Source organism: Podarcis vaucheri, assembly GCF_965113315.1.
Source record: "Podarcis vaucheri genome assembly, chromosome: 14".
NCBI classification, from domain to species: domain Eukaryota; kingdom Metazoa; phylum Chordata; class Lepidosauria; order Squamata; family Lacertidae; genus Podarcis; species Podarcis vaucheri.
Window position 1 is genome coordinate 9936670 of NC_138752.1, and position 17441 is coordinate 9954110.

At 46.4% G+C, this 17441-nt stretch overlaps 2 long non-coding RNA genes across 2 annotated transcripts in view; both read left to right on the forward strand.

Moving 5' to 3' along the window:
- Positions 1–17441, forward strand: part of LOC309518541 — a 300968-nt gene that overhangs the window by 34235 nt on the left and 249292 nt on the right. The window lies entirely within an intron of this gene.
- LOC309518532 lies at positions 1396–11357 on the forward strand. Its single transcript, XR_014213438.1, has 3 exons — positions 1396–1729; positions 8780–8832; positions 11227–11357. It is a non-coding gene; the product is annotated as an uncharacterized lncRNA (long non-coding RNA).

Below are 17441 nucleotides of genomic sequence, written 5' to 3' on the forward strand. Positions count from 1 at the left end.
TCAATCTTTCCCAACATCAGGGTCTTTTCCAGGGAGTCTTCTCTTCTCATGAGGTGGCCAAAGTATTGGAGCCTCAGCTTCAGGATCTTTCCTTCCAGTGAGCACTCAGGGCTGATTTCCTTAAGAATGGATAGGTTTGATCTTCTTGCAGTCCGTGGGACTCTCAAGAGTCTCCTCCAGCACCATAATTCAAAAGCATCAATTCTTCGGCGACCAGCCTTCTTTATGGTCCAGCTCTCACTTCCATACATCACTACTGGGAAAACCATAGCTTTTACTATACGGACCTTTGTTGGCAAGGTGATGTCTCTACTTTTTAAGATGCTATTTAAGATGAGCATTCTTAAGAGACCCTTAAACCCCTCGCTGAGCTACAATTCCTAGAGTCCCATTGGAAGAGAGATTGGTTATTAAACCAGACTGGGAATTGCAGCTCAGTGAGGGAAGTCTCCCAGCAACTCTCAACACCCTTAAAAAATTATAATTCCCAGAATTCTTTGGGGAAAGCCATGACTATCTATCGTAGTGTTTTAAATGTATGGCATGGATGTGGCCCCAGATAAGACAGATAGTAAAGGCCACCTTGGGTACAGCAACATTTTGATCAGAGCAATTGACGAAGGCAGAAGCTGGAACATTTTGCTATAACAGTTTAGCATTCAGGTTTTGTTAGCCACTGTAATATGATCATTCACATACACACACACACACACACACACACACACCCCCCAAAAACCATGTAAAAATTTAAAAACAGACGATCCGCTAACTATTACGGAAGATATTTTCTTAGTGGTCAGCATAAGTGTGGTGGCATAAACATTTTTTTAAAATTGAATCTGTAAAAATGACTTTAAGTTCAGTACAGATATTGACTAGGATTTAAAAAAAGTTATTAGTACAGTGGTACCTCGGGTTATATAAGCTTCAGGTTACAGACTCCACTAACCCAGAAATATTACCTTGGGTTAAGAACTTTGCTTCAGGATGAGAACAGAAATTGTGCAGCGGCGGTGGGAGGCCCCATTAGCTAAAGTGGTACCTCCAGTGGCGTAGCGTGGGTTGTCAGCACCCGGGGCAAGGCAAGTAATTTGCGCCCCCTGACCCATGGATTTGCGCCCCCTAACCCTAACCCCCAGATGTTGTGCCCGGTGCGGCCGGCCCCCCCTGCACCCCCCACGCTACGCCACTGGGTACCTCAGGTTAAGAACAGTTTCAGGTTAAGAACAGACCTCCAGAACAAATTAAGTTCTTAACCTGAGGTACCACTGTAGTTTAACTTAGAATAAATTCCCCCAAATTGGGGGGGGGGGGGAACTGTGGGTTTTTTATGAACTCTCAACACAGCCAAAGAGGGGATGGGGGTTCCAGAATGTTCTAAAGTGTTCTGTGTGTTCCCAACTGCCGGATATATATTTTCCACAGAAGCCCCTCTGTTCCAGCTCCAGGTGGCCATAGGAAGAGGGAGCTCAAGAGAGCAAGAAAAGGAGGCGGCGCGAGTGAGGAGAGCACACCGAGAGGACAGGGAAGCATGCCTTGGACCACGTGTCGTGGGGATATGGTGAAGCGGCGGTACCTGTGGTGGGCTTTGGGATGGCAGTTTAGGCAACTGCTACCACTGCCCTTCCTGGGCCGGAAAGTGCACCACAGGACCTGGCTGGGCCCAAGCGGGGAATCGGTACTGAAGATCAACCAGGCCAGGCCATGGGGACGCAGGGAGCCCCCACAGGTCAGTCACAGAAGGATGGGTGGAGATGAGACTGAGGATGAGACTTGTGGAGATGTGTGTGTGTGTCCTTGAATTGCGTGGCGATTCCCGCCTCCCCCCAATTGGAATAAATAAAGACACAGGACACCATTGATTTGTCAGCATCGCCCTAGAGCCAGTGCGCCAACTGGACTCATGTACCTCAACCCCGACTGGGCTAGGCGAGCTGGGTAGCACCGCCAGAGACCTCCTTCTCACAGGAACAGGTCACAGTGCTGTGGACTCACAGCTTAGAGCTGAGGGCACCGGATTCACTGTCTCAATAATACAGTCGTTGCGCAGCAGAGTTTTGCAGAGTCTTGCAGAGTATAAACCACTCGGAGAGCAGCTCGGTAGAATATCTTCGTTTTATTCTGTAACTACAACTATGATACAAAACTATATACAGAGCTGAATATTCTAAGCATGAATCAATGCTACACTGAGAGTCTGCAGCTGCTCTTAGCAGCAACCTTATCTCTAGGATCTCCAACACTCTCACTTTCTCCGATACACTGACTGACTGACTGACTCTCTCTCACACACAGATATATGTTGCTGGGCAGAATAAGTAGATAGGCAGGACACGCCTCCTCTTCTCTGTGGAGTCAGCAGAGACCATCAGGAGATCATCAGGAGATTCTTGGGTATGGGAGGGGTGAAATCTCCTCATGATTAAGGTTAATGGGCAAAAATTGGCCACAACTTTATTGGTTACAGGTAAGAGCGGTATTGGCTTTAGGCATTGGTCCTATCAGACTATCCAGCTTCAGACTGTTAGCATGAACACCGGAAAGGGTTAACACCAGCAGCAGGAGCCCTGGGATGCACATCACTAGGAACTCCCCCAGGGGTCACCGCTCGGGGGCGTGCTTTAGGCCCTGGCCTCCATAGGTTTCAGACGAGACAACGCCCCCCGGAATCCTTTACCAGGTTACCCTTTAATATTTGGGGGAGGTGATGGCGCTCCTCCCCCCCCCAACACATCTACATAATAAAACCAAATCCGGAGCTGGGACGAAAAGGGGAGATCCCGGGGCCGCGCCAGGCTTAAATGTCCCAGGCCACGCCCCCAGAGCCAGCTGATTGGCTGGCTCTGGGGCTGACGCGGCCCGAGGATTCCCCTGGTCACGCGGGGCTGCAGCCAGCCCCACATGATTGTTGGGGGCGTGAGCCCGCAACACCACATCCTCCTTATGTCGGAAGTGGCTTTCTACTCAGGGCTGTCTTAAGCATATCCAGTGCTGTGGTGCAAATATCTCTCCGGCACCCACCCCCACCCCCCATTTCCCAGAGTTTTTATTAAGGGGGGGGACTTCGGTCCAGCTGGTTCACATCATGTGGTCCAGCGCACGCTCAGCGCAGCACATAAGTAAGAGGCGCCTGGATCATAGCTGTCAACCTTCCCTTTTTTTGTGGGAAATTCCCTTGTTCCAGCACCATTTCCCACTGCTTCCCACTGCTATCCCGGATTGTTAGATATCCCGTAGACTGTCCCCAGGACAGGTGAGGCTGCTGATCCCTTATTTTCGAGGCTGCTGATCCCTTATTTTCAAATCTGAAAGTTGACAGCTATGGCCCGGATCGCAGCCTAGATGGCCTCCCATGAAGCCTCCCTCTAAGCGCCCGGTGCCCCTTACCTGCCCCCGTCCGGGGAAGTCTGTGCCACTGGAAGGCCAGCAAGCAGATCAAGTGGCTTCCCGGCTGTGCCATCCTCGCTCGGCACCGGGATCGCACAGGGCGCTTCTCTGCTTTGCTCGCAGACTCCGCAGGGAAGCACGCAGGCAGCGACATGGCCAGAGAGGAGTGCCCCACGCCTGCCCCCAATCGCACCCATCAGGCACCCAGGCAGCAGCCCTGGTGGGAGGGGACACAAAGGGGCTTCCCTGAGCCGGATGCAGCATGCTCCAATGGGTGGCTGAGAGGAGAGGAGTGGGCTGCCCCAGAGTGACTCTCCTTGCCTGACACTCAGCCTGTGGCACCCTCCAAAATCTGGTGCCCTGCGCCACTAACGTCTATGGGTAAGACACCCCTGATTCCACTCAATATTGATCCAGAGCAGATTCCAATATAATAATAATAATAATAATAATAATAATAATAATAATAATAATGATGATGATGATGATGATATAATAATAACAACAACAACAACAACAACAACAACAACACAGTGGTGCCTCGCAAGACGAAAAGAATCCGTTCTGTGATTCTCTTCATCTAGCGGTTTTTTTCGTCTTGTTTAGCAAGCCCATTGAAGGATTAGCGGATTAGCGCTATTAGCGGCTTTTAGAGGCTTTTAGCTGCTTTTAGCAGCTTATCTGCTGATCGGATCAGCTGATAAGCAGCTTAGCAGCTTAGAAAAAGGGGGGAAGGGGAAAAAAAGTCAGCAGGAACTCGCAAGACATTGTCGTCTTACGAAGCAAGCCCATAGGAGATTTGTTTTGCGAAGCACCTCCAAACCGGAAAACTCTTTTGTCTAGCGAGTTTTCCGTCTTGCGAGGCATTTGTCTTGCGGGACACCACTGTAATAATAATTTATTTATACCCTGCCCATCTGGCTGGGTTTCCCCAGCTACTCTGGGCGGCTTCCAACAAAATATTAAAAATGCATTTAAACATCAGTCATTAAAAACTTCCCTAAACAGGTCTGCCTTCAGATGTCTTCTAAACTTCAGATAGTTGTTTGTTTCTTTGACATCTGATGGGAGGGCGTTCCACAGGGTGTATAGTTAGCAGTGTAAAAACTTAAACATGGTGCCCAAAAAATAGACCAAAGGCAATTATATTTCATCCAGTGGAGCTTTACTGCTACTGAAGGCAAATGAGCAAAATTGTCACAAATCCAATACATTCAAGATTGGAACTGTCCATAAAAAATCCAGTTGCAGCAAATTTAACTTAAACTTACAATAACTTATAATAAGACTAAACCTTAACGCTATATACAGAACACCACACCAGAAGGAAAACAGTTAGAAAGAGAAAGTGAAACCTAGGCTTCTTCTGGTTTCTTATTAACTTGAAGAAAACAGAGCCAGTTTAAGCTAGCTGTACTCAGCTACTCTGAATGAATAACCCAAACATCAGGAACCTTCTGCTTGCTTCTGTCACACAGAGAAGCTTCCAGAACCCTCTTTAATTAATTAGAAAAGGAAAGATCTCTACATATCAGATCAATACTTTCTGCACTAAGAAATGCAAACTGACAGTGTGTGTGTGAAAGCTTCTCCGAGTCCTTCCCACCAAAGTCTCTTCATGTAACACAATGGTGGAGAGTCCTTCTCAGCTCCAGGTCCACATTTCCTTCTGGGCAATCTTCTGGGGGCCACATTCCAGAGCTACATTTCCCAGAGTTCAGTTCCCTGGAAGATGGACTGATTGCTAACTTGCTTTGTGAACTGTAACTCTGCAGAGGAAATGGTGGGGTCTGCTAGCAACTCGCGGCACCCTTAGCAAGCTACAATTCCCAGGAATCTATGGGAAAGCCAGAACTTTAAAAGTGGTATAATTGTGCTGGTCCCGGGGGGAGGTTACCGTGGGGCGAGGTCCAGGACCTGAGTCGAGGGTCACAGACAGTCCTCCATGGGCGAAGCGGGGTCCAAAGCGGGGAGCCGGGCAAGGACAGGAACTCTGGAGGAACAGGACTGGGTGCTGGCCGAAACAGCTCTTCAACTGTAGCACCCTGCTTGTGGTTAACGCTTAGCTGGAATGAAATATTCAACGCAGCAATAGAGAAATTAAAATAATAATTTATTTGTCAGACAAATAAATGAGAGGCACAGTGGTATATGGTTACCAAGCTCTGGCCCGGGCTCCTGCCATTATGGCCAGCACTTATATTCCCTCAGCCCAGGCCCCTTGCTCCTCCTTTGGCTGCCTCTGTCCAATCAGCCTGGTTGAATTTCCTATTGGCTGATTGCTATAACCAATCCTAAAAGATACACCCATATCCTCCTGTCCTTATATGGAACACAAAGAGCTATATATTGTTACATCTATAAATGACAAATAAGTAGTAATATATCTTACATGTGTCTCAACAAGGAATCTTAATTACCAGCTCACCTCTTGCCCTCCTTGCCCTATTGCCTTCTAAAACAAATGGTTAATCTTAAATTTTTATCTTAAACATATGTCAAGGATCTTAAGTTTCACATCAACATTGAAAGATCTCCTTCATTTGAAGGTTTCTAAACAAATGTCTGACAACTAATATATCAGGACTGCTTGGATGGCGTCTCTTGTCCGGCAGGGGGGCTAGACTGGTGGCTGACTTAATTTCAAAATACAACTCTTACAACTATATGAAATAAGAATCTAGCATTTCTTAAATCCTTTGCATAATTACATTTAAGCCAGCATATTTCATACATTATAGATAGCTTTTTAGAAGGATAAACTTCCTCAAAGTAAAAAGGAAGGAACAGTTTACAGCCTCAAAATAAAATAGGGAAAAAAAGCCTCTTCCCCTGTTTACACTCCCCCCCTTCTCCAGCCAGTTGCTTTTCCCATTAGCTCTTCCCAACATTTATTGCCCTCTAACTTTCTCAGTTTAAGAAAGAAACAGCTTTAAAAAGACTTCCCAAAAATGCTTTCTTTCTGCCAGCTAGATGCTTCTCCATTTGGTCTTGGCCTTTTAACCTTAGAAAGAAGATCTGGCTCATTTTACTGGGAGACACATTGGTATTATTTTACTATTTACCAACTATTAATTATGTTTATCTCTGCCTTTTTTTATCTTCTGTAACATGTAGGGTCAGTGTCCGTTCTCAGCCTGTAATTTCAGCTTTTACGACTTTGAGAATTGTTTTCTGCTATAAATCAAGGGGCCCCTTGTCTAGGAGGAAAGCATTGCCAGGGTTCTCTAAGCAGCTGGTCTTCTGCCTGGCATGAAACTTTTGAAAATCTTTAAGCTCTCTTTAATATACAAGCCGTGATCAAACATTAATAAAATGCAGGCTTATGCCTGATGCCTCACAACGACATTGCTCCCGCAACCTGGGACCGGGCTGACTGGCCTTTATCTTCTCTGAGGCCAGGGGCAGTCCCGGCCCCCAGGAGACCCATCTCTCCTAGCCTTAAGGCGAGCACTCCTCCTGGGAGAAACCAGTTCCCTCCACCTCTCTGCCCTGAGCCTCTGCAGTTCAGGAGAGGCTGAAGAGTTACTGGGCCCAGGGGGAGACTCACCTGTAGGCACTGAGTCCTCAACCGCCTCTGGAGCCAGAGTGGATTCACCTGGTGCCTGCTCCTGAGGATCCGGCACAGGTGCAGGCGCTTCAGAATCAAGGTCCTGCCCCAGTTCAGCCGGCCCTGGAGGCGGGGACTCCTGTGCAGTATGGGATTCCTCCGGTTCAGCCTCTGAATCGGATTCCCAGGCCATCACAATAATGATACTTTAAATGTAAGGTTCAAGTGTGGCCTTGGAGTTGTATTAAACCAAATTTAATTCAGAGTCAACACACTGAAATTAATGGCCATGGTAAAGGTAAAGGACCCCTGGACGGTTAAGTCCAGTCAGTGGTGACTATGGGGTTGTGGCGCTCATCTTGCTACAGGCCAAGGGAGCTGGTGTTTGTCCACAGACAGCTTTCCTGGTCATGTGGCCAGCAGGACTAAACCGCTTCTGGCACAATGGAAAACCGTGACGGAAACCAGAGTGCACGGAAACACTGCTTACCTGCTCATCACAGTGGTACCTATTTATCTACTTCCACTTTTTGGCGTTCTTTCGAACTGCTAGGTTGGCAAGAGTTGGGACAGAGCAACAGGAGCTGACCCTGTTGCACGGATTTGAACCGCTGACCTTCTGATCGGCAAGGCCAAGAGGCTCAGTGGTTTAGACCACAGCGCCATCCACGTCCCAGGGCAAATGTATGGCAATCAATTCCCAATAGGTCTATTCTGAGTAAATGTTAAATGATGACTACCTTTCGTTTCCACTTCTCACATTCCTTAGGGAACAGAGGAAGCTGCCTTACACCAAGTCAGACCATTGGTCCATTTAGCTCAATGTTGCCTGAACTGACGGGCAGCAGTCTTCCAGGTATCAAACAGGGGACATCATTATTATTATTATTATTATTATTATTATTGGAATTTATGCACCACCCTATACCCAGAGGTCTCAGGGCAGTTCACAGAAAAGACCAACCTGAAATCACAATATAAATAATCAAAATGAAAACAACAACCCACTAGCACCCCCGCCCAAAAAAGAGCCACGTTTTAAAAGGGCATAGGGACATTCCTAGTCTTAACTGAAGGTAAGTGTAAAGGTAAAGGTAAAGGACCCCTAGATGGTTAAGTCCAGTCAAAGGTGACTATAAGGTTGTGACACTCATCTCACTTTCAGGCTGAGGGAGTCAATGTTTGTTCACAGACAGCTTTCCAGGTCATGTGGCCAGCAGGACTAAAACGCTTCTGGCACAACAGAGCACTGTGACGGAAGCCAGAGTGCATGGAAACGCTGTTTATCTTCCTGCCGCAGTGCTACCTATTTATCTACTTGGTGTGCTTTTGAACTGCTAGGTTGGCAGGAGCTGGGACAGAGCAACAGGAGCTCAACCCGTTGCGCAGATTCGAACCGCCGACCTTCTGATCGGCAAGCCCAAGAGGCTCAGTGGTTTAGACCACAACACCACCAGGGATTGAACCTAATACATTCTGCATACAGAGCAGATGTTCTAGCACTGAGTCACATCCCTTCCCCAAAAGGCCCGTCCCTTGATTTTTCCAGAACATTTAGGAAATAATAGCCATCCAAACTAACTCTTTAAGAAATGATTTCAGAGATCCAACACTCCACCAGTCCACTTTGACGGAGCATAGATGGGGCCAGCTACAAATGGCTTAGACTGTTTAATGGAAAATAGTGGATGAGGTAAAGATTAGGAATACGATATAGGGAGGGGGCACAGATTAAAGAAGGAGAAGATAGAGAGTCGGACGTTGCTGAGGTGATGAAGAGACAGTGGTTGGGATTGCAGCCAAAATTGCAAAAGAGCTAAAATGTAATTATTCTATTTTCAGGCTCAATGGTAAGAACAGTCTGACCATTAAGTTATTGATGGCACAACGGCAAGGTAGGTCATGAGTTTTTCTCTCCCTTTGAAAGTGTCAGGGTGTAGAGAGAGAATGATAGCTTCTAATCTTACCCAGAAAAAACTGTGTGGTACTGTCAACCACGTCTAGATATTTAAAATGCCACCTGCTAGGGATCCTGGAGTTGCAAGATTGCTGCACCGAGAAAAGAATTTGATTAGATAGCTCCACAAGATCCCTTCCAACTCTACAATTCTATTGTTTTATGTCTTCATATTAATCCAATTATTGCTACTACAACTACTACCTGCAAAGTCCCAGGGGAGGCTGCAACAATTTAAAATTAAAAAACGAGAAGAAAGATGCAACAGATTATAATCACAGGGGTAAGAAAGCCCTGAGATGTCCTTTGTATATATAACAACAGCAGCAGCATCTTCAGGTTGGTAAGATTTGTGAGGCAGGCTAGGCCCAGAGAGTATGGCTGCCCCAAAGTCTCCCAGTGAGCTTTAGGGTTGAGTGGGGATCCCTTAGGTCACTGGCTCCAACTCTAAGGAGTCCCTTTGAGACCCCAATAATACATCAGACTGAGCTCCTTGAAGGATAAAAATATAGTAACTAGAATAAGGTGGGAACAGGATATTTGGGAGCATGACTGGGGAGAAGCAGTTGTTGTTGTTTAGTCATTTAGTCGTGTCCGACTCTTTGTGACCCCATGGACCAGAGCATGCCAGGCACTCCTGTCTTCCACTGCCTCCCGCAGTTTGGTCAAACTCATCAAGAACACTGTCCAACCATCTCGTCCTCTGTCGTCCCCTTCTCCTTGTGCCCTCCATCTTTCCCAACATCAGGGTCTTTTCCAGGGAGTCTTCTCTTCTCATGAGATGGCCAAAGTATTGGAGTCTCAGCTTCAGGATCTGTCCTTCCAGTGAGCACTCAGGGCTGATTTCCTTAAGAATGGATAGGTTTGATCTTCTTGCAGTCCATGGGACTCTCAAGAGTCTCCTCCAGCACCATAATTCAAAAGCATCAATTCTTCGGCGATTGGCCTTCTTTATGATCCAGCTCTCACTTCCATACATCACTACTGGGAAAACCATAGCTTTTACTATACAGACCTTTGTTGGCAAAGTGATGTCTCTGCTTTTTAAGATGCTGTCTAGGTTTGTCATTGCTTTTCTCCCAAGAAGCAGACGTCTTTTAATTTTGTGGCTGCTGTCACCATCTGCAGTGATCATGGAGAAGCAGTACTGAGGTAAAAAAAACATAGGATATTGGTTTGGGGCCCCAAAGGGGTCCACTACAGTCGGAGAAGATGAGTGATGTCCAAACAGGGAGAGAAAGAAGCAAGCAGCTTTTTAAAAGCAAAGATCCTTTATTCGGTTGCAATCAGGTTCCCTACACGAAGGTGACAAAAGGTACAAGGAACCCAAAGGTAAGTCCAGAATTTTATACAGTCACAATTGTGGGTAGTCTTATTTGTTATAAGAAAAACTTGTTCTTTTTCCCTTATGGGGTACCCAAGAGCCCGTATAGAGACCTTATGTAGGTTCCCTATCGGTAGGAGAAAATAACAGAGACCAACCAGAGAATATTGAGAAGCGAAGCAGCTAGTAAGCCTGATCTTTATTAACTGTTGCTACAGGGGGCTCCCCCCACACGCAGGAGAGAGGAGGAGGACCCAGAACATTGGTGTGCAAGCTCTTATATAGACTTTTGAAATTGCCCACCCTGTAGCCCAAGACCACCCCCCTGAAACATCATACATACATCACAGAAGGAGGTGGTCTACAGCAGAAATCCTGTTTGCCAGGGTACCTGATAATGGTCACTGATTGCTTTTACCTGGGCAGTCTGGCTACTCTTTTGGGATGGTAAATACTCAGTTCCTGAATCCAGGTCACAGGCTCGCCCTATTCATACACAGATACGCCCTTAAGACAGGATTTGTCAGCAAAGAGACAATGGGGAGGTTTTCCCATTTCAAAACATTTGAGGTCAATTAGGGAGAAACTAATTGACCAAACTGCGGGAGGCAGTGGAAGACAGGAGTGCCTGGTGTGCTCTGGTCCATGGGGTCATGAAGAGTCGGGCACGACTAAACAACAACAGGGAGAGTCAAAATGGTTTCAGGACTGATTTCCTGTACTGTTTTCAGACATGTGGTGTATACTGTATATATCTGAGACCTTAAATTCTTATAACATATTTGTCACAAATTCGTCAAATTACAAGGTAAGGGGGAGTACATGGGTGCAGGGTGCAAAAGGGAGGTTTGGGTGCAAGATACAAGGTGGCGTGTAAATCCTATCCACATGAGTTAGGTAATACCTAGAAATCCAGGAAGAGATGGCAAATGATACGGTAATCTGTTTTTTCAAGATTAGCAATAAGGATGAGAGTGTCATCCAACAGTTGGGTTTTTCTCCCTACAGGGTCAAAGGAAATGGATCTGGTCCTCTGGCACTTTACAGAAGAAGGAAGGGGAGCTGAGTGGAAGTGATTAGTTTGAGGCTAAAAACAACATTTATACTTTCATGGTTACAATAAAGTGGTGCAATTTGAATACATGGGTTCCACTTCTTATTTTCCTGAAAGTAGTTACATTCATTGAGAAGTTGAACGTATGCTGATAAGGCACAAGGATACAAAGGGGTCAGTTCCATTTGCAAAGACGCCAAATGTAACAATTGCAAAAGGGTCACCTTAGGGATTCACATTTACAAAGACACAATTATGAGAAAAATACCTAGATACAATTTAAACTTACCTGGATACAATTACAAAAGAATACTTGGATACAATTATTAAAATAGAAATAGGGTAAATTCAGGAAATTGGACAAGAGGCAATGAAGGGAAGAAAGAAAAATGTTTTACAGTGGTACCTCGGGTTAAGAACTTAATTCGTTCTGGAGGTCTGTTCTTAACCTGAAACTGTTCTTAACCTGAGGTACCACTTTAGCTAATGGGGCCTCCCGCTGCCGCCGCACCACCGCCATGCGATTTCTGTTCACATCCTGAAGCAAAGTTCTTAACCCAAGGTATTATTTCTGAGTTAGTGGAATCTGTAACCTGAAGCCTCTGTAACCCGAGGTACCACTGTATTTGACAGAAAGGAAAAAAGGGATTTGAAGGAGGGGAATAACGGGAGAAGTGAATTAAAAGGAGACTAAAAGGCAAAATTCAGAACAAGGTTTATATATATCTCTTAGGTTGTCTTCATTTGGTTTATTTGGTCTTGGTTTTCAGCTTCGTTAGCTATTTTTCTACACCAGTACTTAGACAGGAGTGCATGAGATAGCCTTCCTGTCTTTTTCTCCATTCCTTCCATTCAGCTTTTGCAAAGGTGTTTACTGGTGCTGGAAGGTTTCAGAGGCCCTGGAAGGACACAACCTCCACCCATGAAACTGACCCGCTGCAAGCAGCAGCTCAGCGAATTTCATTCTCATCTGTCTGGCCTATACATCTCAGTCAGTTTGAGGCATAGAGGACTCCAGGGCAGTAGATTGCTCCCAGAGGTCATGATGGATGGATGTTTCTTACTAAGATATTCGGCAAATGAGACCGCGGGGCCTGGCCCACAACTCAGCAGATGACAAGACCATGGAAGAGCTACTGGGTGTTGAAACATGACTATTGCTATTGTTACAAACCCTGTTCCATTCAAGTGTGGGGAGGGAAATGGAGCCATGTCCTTACCCATATCATCCACCCATCCATTAATATATCACCATTCCCCCAAGTTTGCAATAGCATTGGCTTGACTAACAACATCATGGATGTAGGCCCTATCACAGTGGCCTTATGAACTTCTCAAGGTGTCATTATGAAGTGACTCCTTTCCTTGTTGCCATGACATTAAAAGCTAGGAGCATAGGCAGGATATGAACGAAGGCCATTGTCCTCTCCTGTTCTTGCCTCCAACAGCTAATTGTCAGTAGCCTACATCCTCTGCACCAGCCATCTTCACAACTTCACGAGTTTGCCTAATCCATTTTAAAATACTCGAAACCACAGTTAGGCAAGAGGCGAGGCTGACCCCTATGATCAGGTAGAGTGAAACCAACCCTAAGAGATTTGGGAGACAGTAAAAGGCAAAGGGACCCCTGACCGTTAGGTCCAGTTGCGGACGACTCTGGGGTTGTAGCACTCATCTCACTTTACTGGCCAAGTACAGCTTCCGGGTCATGTGGCCAGCATGACTAAGCCGCTTCTGGTGAACCAGAGCAGCACACGGAAATGCCATTTACCTTCCCGCCGTAGTGGTACCTATTTACCGTATTTTTCGCCCCATAGGACTCACTTTTCCCCCTGCAAAAATGAAGGGGAAATGTGTGTGCGTCCTATGGGGCGAATGCAGGCTTTCGCTGAAGCCTGGAGAGCGAGAGGCATCGGTGCGCACCGACCCCTCTCGCTCTCCAGGCTTCAGGAAGCTATCCGCAAGCCTTGCAAGCCCGGTGGGAGTTCCCACGGGCTCACAAGGCTTGCGGGCAGCAGCCTGCAGCCCCCGCAAGTGTCTGCAAGCCTTGCGCGCCCGGCAGGAGGTCCCGGCAAGCGCGCGAGGCTTGGGGCGGCAGCCTGTCGCCTGAAGCATGGGGAGCCCTCCGGAGGGCTCCCCGTGCTTTGGGCAAGTGTCTGCAAGCCTTGCGCGCCCGGCAGGAGGTCCCGCCAAGCGCGCAAGGCTTGGGGCGGCAGCCTGTCGCCCGAAGCACAGGGAGCCCTCCAGAGGGTGCCCCGTGTTTTGGGCAGGTGAGCGCAAGGCTTGGGGCAGCAGCCAGGGCGGGGGGGGAAATAATTTTTTTTTATTCATTTTCCCCCCCAAAAAAAAACGAGGTGCATCCTATGGGCCGGTGCACCCTATAGGACGAAAAATACGGTATCTACTTGCACTTTGACGTGTTTTCGAACTGCTAGGTTGGCAGGAGCAGGGAACGAGCAACGGGAGCTCACCCCGTCGCGGGGATTCAAACCACCGACTTTCTGATTGGCAAGCCCTAGGCACTGTGGTTTAGACCACAGCGCCACCCTCATCCCTCTCTGGGAGACAGTAGCAGATGCCAAACAACACCAACCCTAAATGCCAGCCCTAATGACAGAAAGCAGAGGCAGGGAACCTCAGACTTAGGGGTCAAATGCAATCTTCTAAACTGCTCCATCTGGCCCTCAGGACTCTCCCTAGGCCAGTGGTTCTCAAACTGTTTTCCTCTGGGCCACACTCTCACAATAAAAATTTTCTTGCGCCACACCAATTTTTTTTTATTGAAAAACGAGCAGAAACAGCTCCTAGCAGTGCCTGATTTATAACATTGAACACAGCTATTTTATAATACGATCATGGACACCCAGAAAGTATAAAACAATGCAGCAACATAAGAACATGAATCATTCCCAAAATATAATTATAAATGAGCCTCTTACGTACGCACCTTAGGTATGTATACAAACTCAGTGAGGGGCATGAGCTTGCTTTTGCAGGGTAATCTCGTTTATATTAGGTCTAATTTGAGATAAACAGACTTTCTTCTCATCAACACAAAGAAGCCTTTCTCTTCTCTGGTCTTTCATATTTGTCAGAGTTGAAAATCCATGCTCATGATATGTCATGGAGAATTGTAGAAGAATAGCCAATGCTTTTGAAGAGAGGTGTGCATACTATTTCTGGCTGTATATTTTTTTAAAAAAGTATTTTGATACTGTACTAATTAGCTGGAACTGACCACTACTTTCTGACTAAACTTCTAATCTCTGATGACCCTTTATTTGCAGTCCGAACCAATTTATAACAGATAAACAGTTCTTCACTAAACAGGGCTGCATTTGAGCAATAAAGTTGCATTTATAGCTTATTACAAATATAGTCAGCTGCAGATTAACATTAATGACAATCTTAAGAGGAATGCTAAGGATAGAGGGAATCAGTGGAAAATATAGATATTTGACTTATGCAAGATCAAAGATTTACCCATGTACCCAGTATTAAAATTTCCACATGTATGTGACATTTGGAGCCTGTATGGTGTAGTGGTTAACGTTTCAGACTAGGACCTGGTAGATGAGGGTTCAAATCCCCACTCAGGCATTGGGTGACCTTGGGCCAGTTACTGTCTCTCAACCTAACCTACTGCACAGGGTTGCTGTGAGGATAAAATGGGGAGTGGAAGAGCCATAAAATCATAGAAGTGTAGAGCTGGAATGCACCCTAATATTCCTCTAGTCCAACCCTGTGCAATTCATGAATACCACCTTGAGCTTCTGGAATGAATGAAAGTTTGTTTGTTTTTTCCAGTAGTGCACTGCAGCAAAATCAACCAAAAGACTGAAGACACCTTAAAACCTAACAAAAGTTATCATGGCATAAGCTTTTACAGTTTACAGTCCACTGAAGTGGCCTCCAGGTCATGGACCCTTATGCAAACCTGGTGCCCTCCTAACGTTTTGAACTATACCAGCTAGAGCTGATGAGAGCTGCAGTCCATAACATTTGGTGGGCACCCAGTGGGCAAAGGCTGGCTTAAAAGGTAAAGGGACCCCTGACCATTGGGTCCAGTTGTGGCCGACTCTGGGGTTGTGGCGCTCATCTCGCGTTATTGGCCAAGGGAGCCGGCGTACAGCTTCCGGGTCATGTGGCCAGCATGACTAAGCCGCTTCTGGCGAACCAGAGCAGTGCACGGAAACGCCGTTTACCTTCCCGCCAGAGTGGTACCTATTTATCTACTTGCACTTTGACGTGCTTTCAAACTGCTAGGTGGGCAGGAGCAGGGACCGAGCAACATCAGCTCACCCCATTGCGGGGATTCAAACCGCTGACCTTCTGATCGGCAAGTCCTAGGCTCTGTGGTTTAACCCACAGCACCACCCACGTCTCTAAGGCTGGCTTATGCTATAATAAAATCAACCACTTCTTAAGGGGACACAGGACTCTTGGTTTGTAATGCTTTCAAGCTATCCATTTTATCCAGTTGTCGATGCATGCATTTTAAAACTGAGAAAAGAAAATGTCCATTTCAAAAAATAATTAAATTAGGAACTACAGTGTTACCTCGGGTTAAGTACTTAATTCGTTCTAGAAGTCTATTCTTAACCTGAAACTGTTCTTAACCTGAAGCACCACTTTAGCTAATGGGGCCTCCAGCTGCCGCCGCGCCGCCAGAGCACGATTTCTGTTCTCATCCTGAAGCAAAGTTCTTAACCTGGGGTACTATTTCTGGGTTAGCGGAATCTGTAACCTGAAGCGTATGTAACCCGAGGTACCACTGTATAGAATTGCTCTTCCTTTGAAAAAGCACTGTGAGACTTATCTCAGCTGTGGCAAATTCAGCCACAGAGACCACGTCTATGACTAGGTTTTGCTAACCTCATCCGTAATCATTAGCAGTCATGGATATTGCTAGTCAAGTAGAGCAACACTGGGCTAGCAGCAAGGGTCCTGCCACCCTTGTTTCATTTCATTACCCAGTTTAATTGCATTTTATAAAGGTTGCTGTATAGGGGAAAGCCATTACACATAACAAGCACAGTTGAATACCTTTTCTGCCTCGTCTCTGCTTGCACTTACACTCACCCCTGGTGGAATTCATTCTGCAACTTGTCCCTTGGTGAGGGACTGGCTAAGATCCTCAGACTGAGCTGAAGATGAATTTTCAAAAGCAGGGAAGTGCAAGTATCATAATTGAGATGATACACAATTCCTGTACCAACTATTGAGAATTTCTATTCCACCTTAAGGAGCGGGCATGGGATTGTTACGTGTCACATGTCTGTTTACATTCCAGCACAGTCTGCTGGGAACTTCCGTTGTGTGTATAGCTTTTGCTTTTCTCTGTCTCCCTGAGGAGAAGAAAGGGAGACAACATGTTTTCTTTGTCCTGATTTATGCTTAATAAATCTTTAGCTGTTGGTATGTTTCCACAAGCCTCAGACCTGTTCTGTTTGCGCAGTATGCTCTGTTAATATAGCGTGCTCAGGCTTTTGAAGTCTGAGTCACTGATTTACGTCGCACCAGAGATCGGGGATCATCACGGCTGGAAGGGCATGATCCAGCTGGGGGCTAGCCAACTGGCATCTCAACCCCCGAAGGATGCTGACACCAACATGCTCCCACCAAATGTCATAAGAGCCCTTCTGGGTGAGAATTTAGTCCAGGGGTGAGGAATCTGTGGCCCTCCAGATGTAGTTGGATGCCAGCACCCATCAACCCCAGCTAGGATGGCCAATGGTCAGGCATGATGGGATGGAAGTTCACAGGTTCCTCACTCTGATCAGCAGTGAATGGGACACCTCTGGGAAGGTCACAAGAGAGGTATAGAAGAAACGCAGACCTCCCTATTGCTGCTTCCCAGCAGCTGACCTTCAGCGTCATACTGTGTCATTAGAACTGTGTCAGTTCTAATGTGAACCAATGCCAGTGTACTGGAAGAAGCATAGATTGCCAGTGATGAAGCAACAATTCTTCAACATCAATTTCATTGGACTGGTCATGTTGTGTGGGTGCCTGATTATCGTCTTCCAAAGCAACTACTCTATTCCACACTTAAAAATGGAAAGCGTAATGCTGGTGGTCAACAAAAGCAGTTTAAAGAGTCTCTCAAGGCATATCTAAAAAAATGTAGTACGTAGAAACATCAACAACTGGGAAACACTGGCCTGTG